The sequence below is a fragment of the Alexandromys fortis genome, unplaced genomic scaffold (assembly GCF_014885135.2).
Source record: "Alexandromys fortis isolate MF-2015 unplaced genomic scaffold, M_Fortis_MF-2015_v1.1 scaffold_131, whole genome shotgun sequence".
NCBI lineage: Eukaryota > Metazoa > Chordata > Mammalia > Rodentia > Cricetidae > Alexandromys > Alexandromys fortis.
In genome coordinates this window covers 570945-589780 of record NW_026068023.1, presented here as the reverse complement: position 1 = coordinate 589780, position 18836 = coordinate 570945, and the positions used below count along the sequence as shown (strand labels likewise).

The following is an 18836-nucleotide window of genomic DNA, read 5'->3' as shown; positions in this document are numbered from 1 at the left end:
TACTTGGGCTGCCACCAGGTGTGGTCCAGATAGAGGGCGGGTCTTCCCACTGCAATGATCCAGACGAGAAAATCCCACATAACTGTGCCAGATGCTTGGGATTTATTTGATTCCAGAAGTAGTCAAGTGGATAACCAGGTTTGTTAGCCACCGCAGGTAGTAAATAGTTTGTGTATTCAATATGCTGCATATATTTAAAACTTTCACTGTGTTCCTTGATTGTGACTGACTAACTTATCTAGGTGTATCCAGAGCCTCCCTCCACACCCGGGGATCCCTGTTCCTCGGTCACCAGGGAAGACAAAACTGACTTTGTATTGAATGGAGGCTTTACAAAAAATAAGCAGATTCCATGCTTCAGATTGGAAAACTGAACCAATTGGTGAGGGAACAGATTATTTTTAAGATCTTAGCTATCTCTCAAGTGCTCTGGAGGTATAAACACTTTTAATAAATATAAGGCCCGTCAGCAAATTAAATCCCAAGTAGGCTGGGAAAACAGTTATTCTCTCCCCCATAACATCCTTTGGCCTACATTGCACAATAAAATATTTGAGTCAGTTTCCCGTCCTCAGAACATAGATCCTAGAATCTCGGCCTGTACAAGCCCCAGCTCATCTACTACTGCCTGCACGTGCAGTCCTAGTTCAGAACCTCTTCATTTCTTACTTGGGTTATCATTCCTGCGTCCCATCTGCCTTAGCCTGCTCATCCATCCTAGATGTCACTCAAAACCTTCCCCATTGAACCCCAGATTAAACAGCAGCAACTGTGACTTCTCAGGTGCTCAGCTCAGAATCTCCTTTGGCTCCCATTTCATTAAACTAAATCAAATCCCACACCCCCTCTTTTCTAGGTGTTCCTTCTAAGTGTTCTACGTTTCATGCTGACCAATTGACACCTCACATTGTCCTTTGCTTTCCTGCTTCTAACGGATCTTTGTGGTCTTTCTTCCTGCCTTTGTGCTGTCTTCTTATGTCGACTCTGTAAGATCTAGCCTAACTTTCACCCCTGCCTTCGTCAGATGTTTCCACACAGGCAATGGTGGCTTCTGGCCTTTTGATGACTTGGGGACTTTTCCTGTATCTTTCATTGCATTTGTACTGCGCATAGCTGCTTTAAATACTGTTTTACAGTTAGTAGACTGTCACGTCCTTCACTTTTACTTCATAAGGCAAGCATTATTTACAACAAACACTTGGGATTTCGAGAGTATTTAACCCACTGCCCTTTGCACAATACTGTGGGCTAACTAAGGACCAGCACTATGGACACCGTGACATAAGGAGTGCTAGAGTCCTAGCCACAAATTTCTTTCTATTGTGCACCCTGACTTCACTCCTTGGACAAACAGCCTCCTTATAACAGGGACAAGATGGAGTGCCTGGTTGTCTGTGAGTAATGGGTTGCAGCTCCCTGCCAATCTGTTGAATGATTTAAACAAGCCCATCACATCCTCCTGTGGAAAATTTTATTTACCTTACTCTACCTTTCAAAGTCTGCCTCCCCAAACCCACGCTTATTTCGCTGTTCTAAGAGCAGCATTCACATAGCCTAGCATGGGGTGAAGTGTCGAACTGCCTGGAAATGTAAGCATTTACATATAGGACGATATTGATCTCCTCTTTCCGGTTTTGGGAGTCACGAGCTCAGCCATCTCCATAATGCTAGGGCAGGTCTACTGCTCCATTTTTACGGCCAAGAGGAAACAGTTAATACTAGTAGTTTATAAACAGGATTTCTTATTTGTTTAATTACTAAACATACTGAAAGTCTTGGTTTTAAGACATTTCCAACTATAACCCAAACTCTCTGAACAGCCCAAATGATGCTTTTTGGGATTTTCATTTTTTGTCCATTTGAGGTAACTGAAGTCTAAGTCCTTGGGAAGTTGTAATAAGTAGTTTAGTTTCAGTTTTACTGTGTGATGAGACCTTGATCACAACAACTATTATAAAGGAAAGTGTTTAATTGAAGCTGGCTTACAGTTCAGAGATCTAGCTCATTATCAGCATGGCAGGAAGCATGGTGGCAAACAGCAGACATGGTGCTGGAGAGGAGCTGATCTGCATACTACATCTGGATTTGCAGGAAGCAGGAAGAGAGAGTGACAGTAGGCCTGGGTTACACACATGTGAAAGCCTCAAAATCCAAATCCCTGTGACATACTTCCTCCAATAAGGCTATACCTCTTCCAACAAGGCCACACTCCTAATAGTGCTGTTCTTTGAGGACATATAGGGATCATTTTTATTCAAATGACCAAAATATTGATTTGACTTTTAGGACTCAGCTGCCTTGCTGAGCTCAAAATCCAAGCAATGAGAATTGTTATCATGTAACAGTTTTTTTTTGAGATTGAAATATTCCACACTACAGGGAAGTTCATTAAGCAAGAACTTAAAATAGCTTCAGGAAGTTCCTGAAACTGACCGGATTCACTAGGTCCCTCCCAGCCAGAGTAAGCATTAAAAACTGAAAGTATCCTACAGAATAGGTAAAACCTATATGCAAAGAAAATTCAAACCAGACTAACTGCCTGAAAGAAGTAGAAACCAGCTAAGCTACCTGAAACAGGTTTAGACCAGAGTCATTTAGATTGAAGAAAGGTTACTTTCCAATCTGTTGAGCTATGTGCAGGCTGTAGTCCTGGTTTCCATCTTTGTGGAACTGTCTTTGCTTGCTTGTGGTGGTGATGATGTCTTTGAGTCAGTTCTGCTTTTGTAAATAACCCCTTAGCCATATTCCTTCAAATAACCCCAATAAAACTAATTGTTGTATAGGAAGGCCACTTGTTGGCTCCTGGCTGCTCAGCCCCATAATAATCACGCAGAAACTGTATTATTTAAATCACTGATCAGCCTATTACCTCTAGCTTCTTATTGGCTAACTCTTATATCTTATTTTAACTCATCTTCATTCATCTGTGCATTACCATGAGGTTGTGGTCTACCAGCAAAGTATCAGCATGTCTTTCTACAGAAGTGGCTCCATGGCTTCTCCCTGACTCTGCCTCCTTTCTCTCAGCATTCAGTTTAGTTTTCCCCACCTACCTAAGCTCTGCCCTGCTATAGGTCCAAAGCAGCCCTTTATTAACCAATCGTATTCATAGCATACAGAGGGAAATCCCACATCTCCTCCCCTTTTCTGTTTGTATAAAAGGAAGGTTTTAACTTTAACATAATAAAATTACATATAACAAAGCAGGTATCAAGCAAGAATTGCAGGTACAATATTTATATCTATTTTATTGTTTATCATAATTAAGGAAAACTATATTATTACTATCTATTCTTCAACTCCATGAAAGACTCCATAAAAATATAACATTACTTAAATAAACAGAAAGTGCATTGTCCAAAACTATAAAATTGACAGAGACATCTTGCTGCCTGGAAGTCACCCAAAGTTCTTCTGTACTGTTGTGGCATCCATCATTGCCCATAGTATCCAGCAGAGTTTTCCATGAAGTAGGAACTTTCAAAGACAGTTTGTCAGTCACTTTTTTATGTGTCCTTCAGAATGTCTGGCAGAATGTCAAGCAAGAACCTCGAAAGACAAGGTTTAGCAAGTTCAGCAGTCATTTCTCTGTGGGTCTTGCATGTCCAGTTCACACAGCATACCATCAAGCAGTCCAGGCAAGAACAGTTTCTTACCCAAATGGCTAGCAAACTCTATAAGGAGCCTCTTCAATGTCCACCTTCCTCTTGAAGTAGCTTGGTGCTGCCAGGAGCATATGTGTCTCATTGTCATGAAAAGTCCTAAGTTCTTAAACATTTTAAATGCCATTTTCTGTAGTCTTTGAAAGGTTTGAAGAATGCCTACTCATCTGATATACATATCTATCCATCTTGAAAATCAAACTGACATGACTACAAGCTTGACTATTATAGATGATTATTTATTAACCTGTATTTCTTAATTATACATTACATCTTTAAATGAGCCATACAAACACAATACCTTAATCAAGAGCAGAAATATGCATATACAAAATTGACCTTAAATTTGTATCAGCATACCAAGTTCCATACCAATGCAAATCTCTATAGCATATCTCCCTTTAAATGTAAATAAACATTTACAAACAATATTTGGGAATATAGGTGTGGTTTTCTCCAAACTGCTTCCTGTTGTTTATTGGGTGAAGTAATTTTGGGGGGAAGGGGGTGTTCATGGTGACCTTTCAGGGGTCCTTGGTCTATCAAACCATATTAGTCTGGAAACAATCCACAGGTTCTCATTCTCTTTTCTAAAACAACATATCCTTAGACACAAATTTTGAAGTCAAATACCTCTGTAACATACATGCTTGTTTAGCTTAGCAGCCCATACAATAAAATATTTCTCTATACTTAGCCCTTCACAGTCAAAAATTCAAAGAAAAAACAATAATGTACATAATCCAGCTCTCTGTGAATTTTCCATCTTTAAGTGGCTTATTTTTCTTCACTCCTTTTAATCTATGTCTGTACTCTGTCTCTTTAATGACTTTACCTTTTTTTAAAAACCATTTACTTCTTTTTATAACAGTCTATATTCTTTTTCTTCTTCTCTCAAGCCTATGTACATCTTTTAAACACACTGTGACCCATTTAGAGGTCTTTTCCAACTGAATTTGTCTTTATTGCTTTTATATTTGTCATTATATATGTAACTATTTTCTGACCAGAAGTGCTTCTTAAAATGCCAAGCATTTCTTATGAACTTAAGATGCATCATTGCTAGGGTAAATATGGACTACCTGCTCTGCCTGCCCAGTATAGCATGGCGAAGCTGTTCACTGCCTCTGAAAGCCAAGTGTATTACCCAATTTTTAGGCACACAGTGGGTCTATGTTTCCATTAAGCAAGTTGTAACAGTCTGCTTACAGAATCCATTTAAATTCTCTGAAGCTGGACCCCCTGAAAGAGCCAGATCCATTTGTGCTGGTGAACCAGGAAGCCTCAGTTTTAAAACAGTGTAGTTTCAAAATAGTGTGGCTTTTTTTCTGCTACCTCTGAATCAGGAAAACCTCTCTTAAAGGAGCCATGCCTCTGCTTGCTTCTAGCAAACAGAGTCTAACCAAGAAAATACCACTACCAAACCATGCTTAACTCTGTTCTTTTGTGTCTAGAATTCTTTTTTAAGCTTTCTCAGGTTTTTATGTGGATTTAGTTACCCACATTGGAGAACCAATTGTAGTAGGAAGGCTGCTTGTTGGTTCCAGCTGCTCAGTCCCCCAACAAATCACTCAGAAACTATATTATTTATATCACTGCTTGACCCATTGGCTCTAGCTTCTTATTGACTAACTCTTACATCTTAATTTAACTCATTTTCATTCATCTGTGCATTACCTTGTGGTCATGGCCTATCAGCAAATTTGCAGCACATCTGTCTCTGAGAGTGGCTCCATAACTTCTCCCTGACTCTACCTCTTTCTCCCAGTATTCAGTTTAGTTTTCCCCCAGATATCTAAGTTCTACCCTGCTATAGGTCCAAATCAATCCTTTATTAACCAATGATATTCATAGCATACAGAGGGGAATCCCACATCAAATTGGTTTACCAAGTTTGAGTTTGGTGGTATCCATGCTTTGGTTTGGTGAGGGTTCCCTATCTGGAGAAAGAAAATATGTATGTTGCATCTTTTCAGAAAAAGTTTTGTTGCCCAACAGTTGCAAACAACAACAAAAAAAAGAAAAGAAAAAGAAAAAAACCCCATGGAGTTGGATGTTAAAAAAAAGTTCCTGTGCAAAGAAGATATGACTAGATAGTAATTTGAATACTTCTATATTAAAATATATAATTTAGCACAGCAAAAGAGCTCTCCTTGGAAGGGGATGACATTCATTCAATGTTAAATGCTACCAAGGTTCATAATATTTTAGAGACTTATTTAGAATATTTGATACCTGGCTTGACACATAGAAAATTCCTTTTGTCTGATGTTATATTATTATATAGATAAAATCAAAATTATTCAAGGCAAAGCATGAAAGTAAGGCACATAATATGTCAGACAAGTAAATAGAGTTTGGACTCTGCAGTTTGTTGATAAGTATTAGAGCCATGTTCTCTTAGGACTGGTAAAATTATAAAATATCATTTTAATTCCTATGATGTGAAGGACAAAATAGCTGAGTTATTGACAGAAAGATAGACTTTCAAGGTTATTACACTGAAGGAGTAACAAAATTTTAAATATTTAACTTGGGGCATATCTGTTCAGAAATAATAATATCTTTTTACCATGACTTATGAAAATTTGTAAGCATGTTATGATAAATTAATACTTAAATATATAAATTATTGATGCCTAACTTTGAAATGAATTATAATGCTTCAAGCTTAAAATAAGTATGAAGTAATCCTATAATATTTTTTATTCACAGAAACACAGGAGGTCACTGTAAACTTGAAGACCAATATAACAATGAAAAGTTGATACTAAGTATAAGTTTTGCTTTAGTTTTAAGAAGTTTGTGTGTTTGAGTGTGTGTGTGTGTGTGTGTGCTTTTGTGTACATCCATGGATGTGGATGCATGAACTTGTGTACATACTCTTGGAGGTTAGAGGTGTATGCCGGGTGTCTTGCTCTTTTACTCTTTGCTGTATTTCTTTGAAATAGGTTCTCTCCCTGAACCTAGAGCTAGGCTGATAGGCCTCAATGAGCCTCCTGTCTCCACCCCTAGAGGGCTGGGGTTACAAGTGTGCATGACCATGTCTGGCTTTTTATGTGGGTGCTGGGATCCAAACTCAGGTACTCATGTGTTGTGTAGTATTTTAATATGTGTTGATTCATTTATTCTGTGGAATATTTGTTCAATGATGCAAAAATGCGTTGCATTTTCTTATGCTGTGTTTGTTTAACTCTGTGAAACTGTAATTCTTTTCCTGTCTAAACAGCCAATTGGTCTAATAAAGATCTGAATGGCCAATAACGAAGCAGGAGAAAGGAAGGCAGGACTGGAAGGCAGAGAGGAAAAGTAGAAGGAGAAATCTTGGAAGAGATTGGAGATCAAGAAAAGGAGGAGAGAGAATACCAGGGGTCAGTTAGCCAGTGCAAGCCTTGGAGGAAGAAGTAAAGAAAGGTATATAGAACAGAGAAAAATAAAAGCCCAGAGGCAAAAGGTAATCAGGATAATTTATGTTAAAAGCTGACTAGAAATAAACCAAAACTAAGGCCAGACATTCATAAGAATACAAAAGTCTCTGTGAGATTATTTGGGAACTGGGTAGCAGGCCCCCAAAAGAGCAAAGAGTAAAAACAACCAACTACACTCATGCTTGGGAAATCTCTGTTACCCAGTGACTTATCTCTCCAGTCACCAACAGAAAGCTTTAAAAACTGAAAAAATTATGAAACTTCTCTGTATAAAAAAATAATTTTCCTTATATACACAGAGAGAAAAACATTGTAACATTTTGTGCATGTTTATGTATTTTGGGTCTATGTTGAAGTTTTTTCTGTGTTTACTGTATTTTTTAACCAGATCTAGATGTGAGCTTACCATATTTTTAAGTACTAATCTTGGTCATTAATATAATTTTAGAAAATTTCTTTTGATATACTGAATCAACACAGTGTCTTTTCCAAATACAGGATGTTTTCAAGAGAGATATGGGTGCTTTTCTTTTGCTTGACCTGAATTTCTTTGAAACTGCTCATAGGAAACCAAAGACTTATCTCTGCCTCTTTCATCTGTCTAATATTTTTTTTCTCATTTTATCTTACCAACAGAAAAATACAACAGGAAATTACATCCATGTTGCTGGAGTAACCGAGATGAGCAAAAGGAGGCACCAGGCTCCAAATCAACTAGAAATCAGAAGCAGTCACAGATAGAGCAGCCTCTAAACAATATCCATGTCCCACTTTCCTGAGCAAGATTTGTATCTTGTCATCTTTGAAGTAGCAGATTTTTTTAAGGGGCAATTATCCGAACCTCAATCTGTCCTTCTAAAGCCCTTTAGCTTCATTGTCTCCTTTCATATCACAAACATTAGATCAGAGTTGGTTCATCATGTTACTGTTTTCAGTGAGCTCATGGCTGATTCGTTGCCTCTCCCCGCTTTTTAAATCACCCTATCCTTTCTCCTAGGAAAATCAGCCTCTATTAAAATGAAAATCATCAATAGGATACTTGCATCTGTTAGGAATAATGGCTTTTCCCCAGAAGGTCTTGATTTAATCGAAAGCTTAATAAGTAAATAGGAGTAGCCATTGGGTGATGATAAAATCAGGGCCTTGTCAAGGACAATAGAAGGTCATCACCCTGTCTTCTCCCTCACGGAGTTGCTCAGACTTCATGGGAGTCAGTTAAAGGCTTTAGGCTGTCCAGACACGCCACTGAAATTCCCTATACTCTGCAATTAGAGATGAACATAAGATACATACAGAATCCTGCCATGCTTCTATGTTTGTTTCTATGGACAAAGAAACAGAATAGAACACATAGTCTCCTCCAACGAATTCTGTTCATCCTTCCCCTTGCACAGAGAAGGATTTCAGAGTATGGGGATGTTCAGGATCCATACACAGAAGCTAATTTACTAATAAGCCATGAAACATTGTCATAAATTACTTAAACTAACTGGTACTTGTCCAATTAAATGAACAAACTACATCCTGCAAGGTACTGGCCTTCGGGATTTATAGCAGTTGTTTATTTGCATACTAATTTGCCAAATTTCATTAAGTGGCTCTAGGTCTACTCATTCACCTTACCTTAATGACCCAGGCTCTATAGAGCTCATGTTTTCAGCTCTCTATTCTTCTAGTCAAGTGCACAGCATTTTAATCTCCATAAGTCTCCTTTCACTTCGACAGCGAAGACCACGCACGAGCTGCAAATGGGCTGACAGACTGTGTTACACATGATGGAGTAGGGCAGCTGTCGGCTGTTTAGCTGCGGTGCCACAGATCCTGCACACAAATATCATCAGGAGAAGATGGACGGAGCCTTCCAGACCCATCCCCAATCTGTTGACAGAGGCCGCTTCCTGACATAGGTCAGCATGGCAAGCAGAGATAATTCGTAAGGGAAAAGAGACAAGAAGTGTGTGCGGGGGGCATATCATTGCATTCTCAATGAGATTTATGCAGTTTAGATATGCAGACCAGTCAATAAATACCTTTCTGATGCCCTCGCTCTTGTATTCCTTTGGCTGCAGAATAAACATGGGCTCTTAAATAACTGTGCAATTTTATTGGTAAGACCAATGCAAAGTAGCTCGTGTTATAGTTCAAATATGTGAATAGCGGGGAACTTAAAAATAAAATTCCAGGCTCTCTGCTCCTCCCTGTTCTAGAGACAGCCGCTTCTTTTCGTGCAGCGCCAGCTTCCTTCCAGAGACACAATGGTGAAGGTCGGAGTGAACGAATTTGGCTGTATTGGACGCCTGGTTACCAGGGCTGCCTTCACTTCTGGCAAAGTGGATGATATTGCCATCAATGACACTTTCATTGACCTCAACTACATGGTCTACATGTTCCAGTATGACTCCACTCATGGAAAGTTCAAAGGCACAGTTAAGGCTGAGAATGGAAAGCTTGTCATCAACGGGAAGGTCATCACCATCTTCCAGGAGCGAGATCCCGCCAACATCAAATGGGGGGATGCTGGCGCCGAGTAGGTTGTGGAGTCTACTGGTGTCTTCACCACCATGGAGAAGGCTGGGGCCCACTTGAAGGGTGGGGCCAAGAGGGTCATCATCTCCGCCCCTTCTGCCGATGCCCCCATGTTTGTGATGGGTGTGAAACATGACAAATATGACAATTCCCTCAAGATTGTCAGCAACGCTTCCTGCACCACCAACTGCTTAGCCCCCTTGGCCAAGGTCATCCATGACAACTTTGGCATCGTGGAAGGACTCATGACCACAGTCCATGCCATCACGGCCACCCAGAAGACTGTGGATGGCCCCTCTGGGAAGCTGTGGCGAGACGGCCGTGGCGCTGCCCAGAACATCATCCCTGCGTCCACTGGCGCTGCCAAGGCTGTGGGCAAAGTCATCCCAGAGCTGAATGGGAAGCTCACGGGCATGGCCTTCCGCGTTCCTACCCCCAATGTGTCCGTCGTCGATCTGACTTGCCGCCTGGAGAAAGCTGCCAAGTATGACGACATCAAGAAGGTGGTGAAGCAGGCATCCGAGGGCCCACTAAAGGGCATCCTGGGCTACACTGAGGACCAGGTCGTCTCCTGTGACTTTAACAGTGACTCCCACTCTTCCACCTTCGATGCTGGGGCTGGCATTGCTCTCAATGACAACTTTGTAAAGCTCATTTCCTGGTACGACAATGAATTCGGCTACAGCAACAGAGTGGTGGACCTCATGGCCTACATGGCCTCCAAGGAGTAAGAAGCCCGCCCTGGACCACCCATCCCAGCAAGGACACATCAAGAGAGAGGTCCTCGGCTGCTGAGCAGTCCCTGTCCTAACTAACCCTTGACACTGAGCATCTCCCTCACAGTTTCTATCCCAGACCCCCAGAATAGCAGGAGGGGGCTTAGGGAGCCCTACTCTCTTGAATACCATCAATAAAGTTCATTGCACCCCTCAAAAAAAAATAAAATTCCAGTAAGAGCACACAGTGAGGAGAAAACCATAGCAGATAGACCCATGCATCGTGACTCTTCCAGGAGCATTGCTTCTAAATGGCTGGTCATTTAGCATTGGACAGTGGCAGAGCCAAGAATCAACTGCATCCTAGTCCAGTTTGGAGAATTTATGGGGTTATTTAAAGGCACATGGGCATGGTGTTACTTATAGTAGCTTGAGTGACTTGGTCAAATGTGTCATCAAACAGCCAACACGGTCAAGGAATCACAAGGGCTGCATCACTGGAGTTGCCTGCACAACTGGCAGGCAGTTACTCCATTGAAGAACTGCTTTGCCTTTAGAAATAGCTTGATCTATTTTGTCAGGTATGTGTTGGGAGGGCTCTTTAAGTTTTATGGACTCCTTCATGTTGTTTGCCTAATTTCTTGGGAATTTTACAATCCTGGGGATTTACCCACATCTTAGTTTTTTTTTTTTTCTGTGAAAAGACACCATGACCACAGCAATAGCAATTCGTATAAAGGAAAACATTTAACTGGGATGATTTACAGTTTCAGAGGTTTTGTTCATTATCAGCATAGTGGACCACGGCAGGACATGGAGGTAGGAAGGCAGACATGGTACTAGAGAACGATCTGAGAGTTCTACATCTTGATCAGCAGGCAGCAGGAAGTGAACTGTCTGCCACACTTAACACAACTTGGGCAAGGGAGACCTCAAAGCCCACTCCCACAGTGAAATACTTCCTCCTACAAGGCCATAGCAACTCCAACAACACCATACCTCTTAATAGTGCCACTCCCTTTGGAGGCCATTTTCTTTCAAACAAACACAAACCCCTGATGTGGGATTCCCCTCTGTATGCTGTGAATATGTTTCATTACCTTTGGTTAACAAAGAAGCTGCTTCAGCCTATGGTAAGGCAGAATAGAACTAGGTGGGGAAAACTAAACTGAATGCTGGGAGAAAGAAGGCAGAGCCAGACAGACATCATGTAGCTACTGAAGGAGAAAGACACCAGAACTTAGTGGTAGGCCATAGCCTAATCATGATACACAGATTAGTAGAATTAATTAAGATGTAAGAAGGAGCTAGAAATACACCTGAGTTAATTAATATAGTGATTAGTTGGGTCTGGGTGGTCAGGAATGAAGGAGCTGTCTCCATTTACAACCCTTTTCCTCCAAGAGGAAAGTTTCAATTTGGAAGAAATGGCCAATAAGTAACAACTGTGCCTTTAAATTCCTGTCTCCTTTAGCTATATTTAGAAACTCAAGATTATTTCCATAAAAATAACAGCTGATGAAATTATAGTTAAAAGAATAAGGGATTCTGCTATATCTACTCAACTTTCTTTAAGATTGAAGCAAGAAAGAATATATTCTTGCCAACATTACAATGAGCATTATTAATTCTCATAATAGACATTTTCAATGAAAGTTTTATTTAAGGCTTACAGGGAATGTTTTACACCATGTTTGGGCCATATTCATTCATGTTCATATCACAATTTCTAATTATTTTGTAAACATAAGTTGACAAATACATCAAAAATTTTGAAAGCAGTGATGTCAATCAAAAACACATCACAGAAGTGCTTTGACAGCCCAACAACCAGGACCTGGTTTATATATGCCATCAGCCACTTAAACATCCTTTCATATATTCATAGCACTAGTTGCTCAGAAATCACATTGCAAATGTTCTTATGCCTGGCAGCAGCATTCATTATAATTTTAGATATCATCTATCAACAAACACTTTCCATTACAGATCAAATGTATTTATTAACCTGTGGCTCTTGCATGCTGCTAAATACAAAACAAAATAAGCAGAAGAAAGAAGGAAATGAGGAAAGGAATGAAGAAGAAAGAAGGGAATGATAAAGAAGCAGCTGGCCTGTTGCCTCCTTACCAAACATATAGACAGGGAAACCATATGGCCAATAACAAACAGAATATCCTGGGGTATAGTATGCAACAATACCCAAAGTCTCACTCTGCAAACTATGGTTCTGAGCCCAGGAGTACAGACAGCATCTGATAGTTTATGAAAGATGCTGATCCAGCCCTAGCTAAAGTTGCAATGAGTCAAATTCAGCACTATTCCGTTTTGTGCAATGAACTTCAACTGGGCTCCTCTAATGTCATCAATCTTGCCTTTAGTCTTTCTACCATAAGAAGCTAGCTAATCACATTAGAGAGGCAGTCCTTCTCCTTGCTGTCTGATTGGCTTACTCATTCCCCACATTTCATGAGTATGATTTTAGCCTACCTTTGGTAAGAAATATGCCACACGGAATCACTTTTTAACAAACAAATAATATTTTTACTTATTCTTTGATAGCTTCACACACTAGGGATGTTTAAAAAGAAAAACATGGAACCTACCATCCTATAATCTTCAGATACATATGAATTTAAATGAAGTAACATTTCATGGAGGACCACGCTAGAAGCTATAGGTTCCCTAAATTTAAATACCTATTAATTGTTATAATTAATAATAATATTATTATATGTTATAATATGTATAATATATTAAATATATTATTTATTTATTCTAATTAATTATGCTGGGGATTGAATTCAAGGCCTTATGAATGCTAGGTATACACTACCACGGAGCTATCAGGCCCCAGATCTTCTTAAATTTAATATTTTCTTTTAGAAATTTTCACCATTAACTCCTCCCCCTGTTTTTGTCTACAGATACTCACTTTTCTGGATTTATTTGGAACTGGGCCCAGTATTAGTCCTCTACTTGAGTACTCCTGAGCAATGTCTCCCTCGTCATTTTAATTAGTGTCAGAATAATTTTTCCTTAACACTATGAAGAGTCAAGTTTAAAAATTATTAGTGAAGTAGATTAGAAATTTGTATTTGTATCTTGTTCTGCTGTTGTTGCTGCTGTTGCTAAATCATAGGACCACTGGCAAGTGGCCTACTCTCTCTTCAGTACAGCAGATTAATTCAAATAATTTTCTTGAAGGATCTTCCTAGCCCTCGATTAAAACACTTATTATTTTGGTTCTCAGTGTGGTGGTTACCCATCTCCTTAAATAGAAAATAACCTTGAAAAGCACCGTTTCAACTCATAGTCTTCTCTCAGCAGGTCCCCTCTGAAGGCTGTGGCAAAGGGTCTTAGGTAACTGTATTCTCCTGGGTGATGATATGGTAGTGATACCTCACAATGCAAAAGTGCCGCTTTAGTAGCAGGCTTTCTATAGACCCAAAGTAGGAGTGAAATTCAACTGAACCCTCCCCAGTTCTGGAAACAGAATGTATCCCCAAATGTAACACATCAAGCAGGCTCATGACATTTATCCTCCTGTCCAACAGAAGCTGTGCAGCAGTACTAGTGAGTCGATTGTGAGTCATCCATCTCTGACTTACTGTCTTGACACATTTCCACAGTTATCTATAAGCTGGACAACATCAGGGACTTTTGGTATTGCTGTGTCAAAGGCATGCAAAAAAAAGCAAGCACCAGAAAGATGTCATACTTAGCAATGCCAAGGAAATCACACTGCCTACAGCCATCAGTGAATGATGTTGTTCAAGAGTGTATGAAGAACTAGGTCACTTGGTTGTCATCCCCTATGTTCTCAAGCAGTGGGGATGGGGGTGGGAGAGATGGTTCAGCGGCTCAGAATACTTGCTGCTTTTGCAGAAAACCCAGCTTCAGTTACCAGCACCCACTTAGCAATTTACAACCATCTGTAACTCCAGTTCCAGAAGACACAGTGCCACTTTCTCGCTCCAGAGGGCATTACATGCAGATGGCACACAAATGTACATGCAGCAAAACATGCACATATACAATATCAGGACAGATATTTAAAAGAAAACCTGGAAATGAAGTTGTTGGTCAGGCATTTAGAATGGTGGAGAGACCATGGAAGATAGTCTAAATGGAAGATAGGGAGATACAGGTGTCTTAGGGTTTGTATTGCTGTGAAGAGACACCATGACCACAGCAACTCTTAAAGGAAACATTTAATTGGGGTGGCTCATTTACAGTTTCAGAGGTTCAGTCTATCATTGTCAAGGAGTAGTAGCTGAGAGTGCGGGCAACAGGAAGTCATCTTGTAGGCAACAGGAAATCATCTCTGAGATATGGGAAAATATGAGCAAAGAAGTCAGGACCACGAGGGGTGCACCCACCCACTGAGACAGTGGGGCTGATCTATTGGGAGCTCACCAAGGCCAGCTGGACTGCGACTGAAAAACCATGGGATAAAACCGGACTCTCTGAATATGGCGGACAATGAGGGCTGCTGAGAAGCCAAGGACAATGTCACTGGGTTTTGATCCTACTTCATGTTCTGGCTTTGTGGGAGCCTAGCCAGTTTGGATGTTCACCTTCCTAGACCAGGATGGAGTGGGGAGGACTTTGGACTTTCCACAGGGCAGGGAACGCTGACTGCCCTTCAGACTGGAGAGGGAGGGGGAGAGGAGTGGGGAGAGGGGGAGAGGAGAAGGAGGAGAGGGGAAAAAGGGAGATGGGGAGGGAAATGGGAGGCGGGAAGGAGGCGGAAATTTTTTTTCAATAAAAACTTATATTAAAAAAAAGAAAGACTGGTAATTTATAAAAAAAAAAAAAAGGAGTTAAATGGAGCCAGGTGGTGGTGGTGCACGCCGTTACCCCAGCACTTGGAAGGCAGAGACAGGCAGATCTCCGTGAGTTCAGGGCCAGTTTGGTCTACAAAGTAAGTTCCAGGACAGCTAGGTCTGTTACACAAAGAACCCTGTCTCAAAAGAACAAAAAAAAAAGGTGGGGGAGGGTGAGAAAGAAAGGACAAAAGAAAAACAAATGAACTGGAGAGATGGCTCTACAGTTAAAAGCAATGACTGTTCTACCAGAGGTTCTGAGCACAGTTCCCAGAAAACACATGGTGGCTCATAACCATCTGTAATGAGATCTGGTGCCCTCTTCTGGCTTACAGGCAGAACCCTGTGTGGATAAAAAAATTTTAAAAAAAAAGAGTTAAATGGACCCTTTCTTATCTATTTCAAGAGTAGGCTTAACAGAGGACTTTGCTTTTTCCAAGGCCATGGTACATGGATAGAAAATGAGAGACTAATGAAGAGACAAAATAAATTAAGATCAGTCAAAACTTTTGATGCCTGACTCTTTCATCTATAAAAGAACAATAATGAAACATGACTATGTCAAGAGAGTTGCGAGGGCTACAATGAGTCGGGATTTATACAATACAGTGTTTGGAATTAGTATTCAACAAATGTTAGTTCTCCTTGCACATCACCTCTTATCCTTAGTATTTATAGTGGTGTAACTTTGGAAGTATTAAGAAGATCTACCATGCAGGCTCATTGTAAGACTGAACAAGGCAATTCAAACAAACCACCCGTAAAAATAATAAATCCATAGTGGAAGGTACTAATATTGTTTTGTCATCATTGCTAAACATTTTAAATTTTAAATATAGAATTTAATCTTTTAAGATTTTTGTGTGTGTTATATATGAGTGCTGGATGCATATGTGAATATCCAGGTATTTGTATCTGTGCAAATGCACACACACACACACACACACAAATATACACGGAGGCCAGGTGAAACCATCACGGACCTTCAACTGCTTATTGCATTCCATCTTAATTGCAAAAGTAATTTATTATTGATGTGGATGATGTATGATATGTATATGTGAGTGAAGGTGTGGTGTATCACAGTGCCTGAGTGAAGTTAAGGACAACTTCAGGGAGTGAATTGTCTCCTGCCAATGTGAGTTTCAGTCATAGAACTCAGGTCATCAGGCTTGCACACCATGTGCCTTTATCTACTGGGACATCTTGTTGGCACTCAGTCTTCCTTTAACTGGAAATGAAGCTTTCTATTTTGGCTCGACAGCTGGTCAGCAAGCTCATGGGATCTAACCCTGTTCCACAGCACTGGGAGTATAGGTGTGTTTGTCTCTTCTGTGGGTTCTGGGGATTCAGACTTAGAGCCCTTTACTTCTGTGGCAAATACTCTTACTCACTGAGTCATCTCCTCAGTCCCCAAACCTCTTCTTTCTAAAAGACATAGTTACAGCTACAGAAGAATGATAAGATACTTTGTGATATGAGATAGTATCACCCGACTTGGGAGGAATGCACTAGAAAACACGGGGAGCATATTCATTTTAATACTGCATAATGGCTGAGAATGCTGCTGGCATTCAGAAGCTGCCAGCCAAGAATGTTAAACACCTGAAGAATATAGGAGACTCATTGTATGGAGCTGTTCTAGCTGCTAGTCACCTCTCCATTGAGAAACACATACGTTGTTTAAGCTCTTCTTCTCTACAGGGCTCAGAAAGATGACAACTGACAGAGGTAGCAGAGTTAAGTTAGCATTGAAGCTGAAACTAAACTTCCAATTGATTATGCTGCAGAGATTTCTCCATTCTTTGCGATTGCCATCAACAGAGAAAACATATCTACATTCCGTAGAGCAGTGGCACTTGCTCCTCAAAGGCATAAGCTTTTGAAGCAACCCTGACAGTGTACTCTCTTGCTCTGTGTCTTCAAAAGATCAAGAAAAAGAATCATGTGCATTTTTTGTCAACAATGACAGACCAGCTTTCTCCACTGGCTGTTACAGTAAACTGGAGTGGTTACTTGGCCCCTCAGAACAGACTGTTAGAGAAGTGAAGGTTTTCTCATCCAATGGACTCAGTCACTTTATAAGAGAAAGACCTTGTTCTACTTGTTCTATAATCATAGTGTGCCATGCAGGCATGTCAGAGCAAATGTCTAAGAAATCACACTTCCAGTCACCTCTAATCATAATGGCAAGAAACAGCTCAATTACTTCTGATGAGCTCCATTCAAGCTCAACTCAACTTAGTCTATTTTTACATTCGTGCAGCATCTAATGGTTGCAAGGGCCCTGTGCTAGATGCTGGCGTGCTAAGATGACTCAGACACGGTACTTGGCCTCGAAGTGCCTAAGTCATGAGGGAATAAGAAAATGTAAGTAAATTATTTCAGTGTGTTTTAGCTAGTATTATGACAGAAGGGGAATTATAGGTTTATAGAGTAAGCCTAAGTATGAAATTGACTTTGATTAGGTGTGTAAGCACTTCAAATGATACAGACACCAGCTTCCTAAAGCTAACCAAAGGAACACAGTTAATTATAATCAAAATGAATATATGCAAGCACAAATGTCTACATTTGCCTGTTTCAAATGCGTACATCTGATTTAGGAAGAATGTAGAGTACGAAGATCTTGACTATTACCTAAATATTACCTGTGTACCTTTTGGATTGGTGATGAGGCTCCTTTGCCACCAGTTTCCTCAGTTGGGAACCTGTGCTATCTAGCCCTGGGCATTGTCAGCATGGAGGAAGATAATACCTGTGAAATCTTTGTAAACAGCGTGAGTGACAGAGAGATTATCCCCTCACCATACCGCATCCCTCCCAGAAACATTGCGTTTCGCAACTTGCTCTAGCTGAAAGGATAATTTGACTCATTTTGCAATTGGAATATTAGTGAAAGTGACATCTAGCCCAAGCAGCCAGAGTGGATAGCCTTTCCCCACAAATTATCTTTTCCTGTGCAGCATCCATGGGGGCTGTGTGTCCCAGATGGCATCAGCTAGATGTGGGAAGAAAACTGGTACACTCTATATAGGACTCGGTTTGAACGGGAAACAAAGGTTTTCTCTTTGTGAATGTTTTAATGCCCATGCATTTCTACCTCCTGGCCTTTGTAATGACTAGCTCACACAACAAATTATAAATTATTATTTTGAAGTGTACCGGCATAGGTAAATGGCTTCACTATCTGGTAACGTTGAGGTATGTATCGCATTTTGACAAAGCTACAAACTCAGTGATCTTCTGAATGTTCACGAAAACACTCTTCTGAGACAGATGTGGTGCAAACCTGCCTGTGCTCCCAGCACTTTGGGACCTAAAGCAGGAGGATCATGAGTTCAAGGTTAACTTAGGCACATAGTAAGTTTGAGGCCAGTTTGAGGATATAACAAGTTTAAAGCCTGAGATACCTAACAGCTTTACCCAAAGTAAACAAAACAACAATGACAAAACTCTCTAAAGCAGACCCTACAAAATTTCTATCTTCTACTTCCATTCTCTGTCCCCCACCACTAAATATTACTGTTAGCTTGATTTTTTTTTCTCAACCATCCTGTCACCATGTGTCTCTTCCTCTAAAATCGATACTCTATGCAGATGAATGATGCCTATGTGACAATGTTATTCCTATCAGGAGCCAGCAGCACTAAAAGCTTCTTAGCTGTTTAACCA

The 18836-nt window shown here is 40.4% G+C and overlaps 1 pseudogene; it reads left to right on the top strand.

Moving 5' to 3' along the window:
* The first annotated feature begins 9345 nt into the window (after positions 1 to 9345).
* On the top strand, positions 9346 to 10412 carry LOC126514508 (glyceraldehyde-3-phosphate dehydrogenase-like; annotated as a pseudogene).
* The last annotated feature ends 8424 nt before the right edge of the window (positions 10413 to 18836 follow it).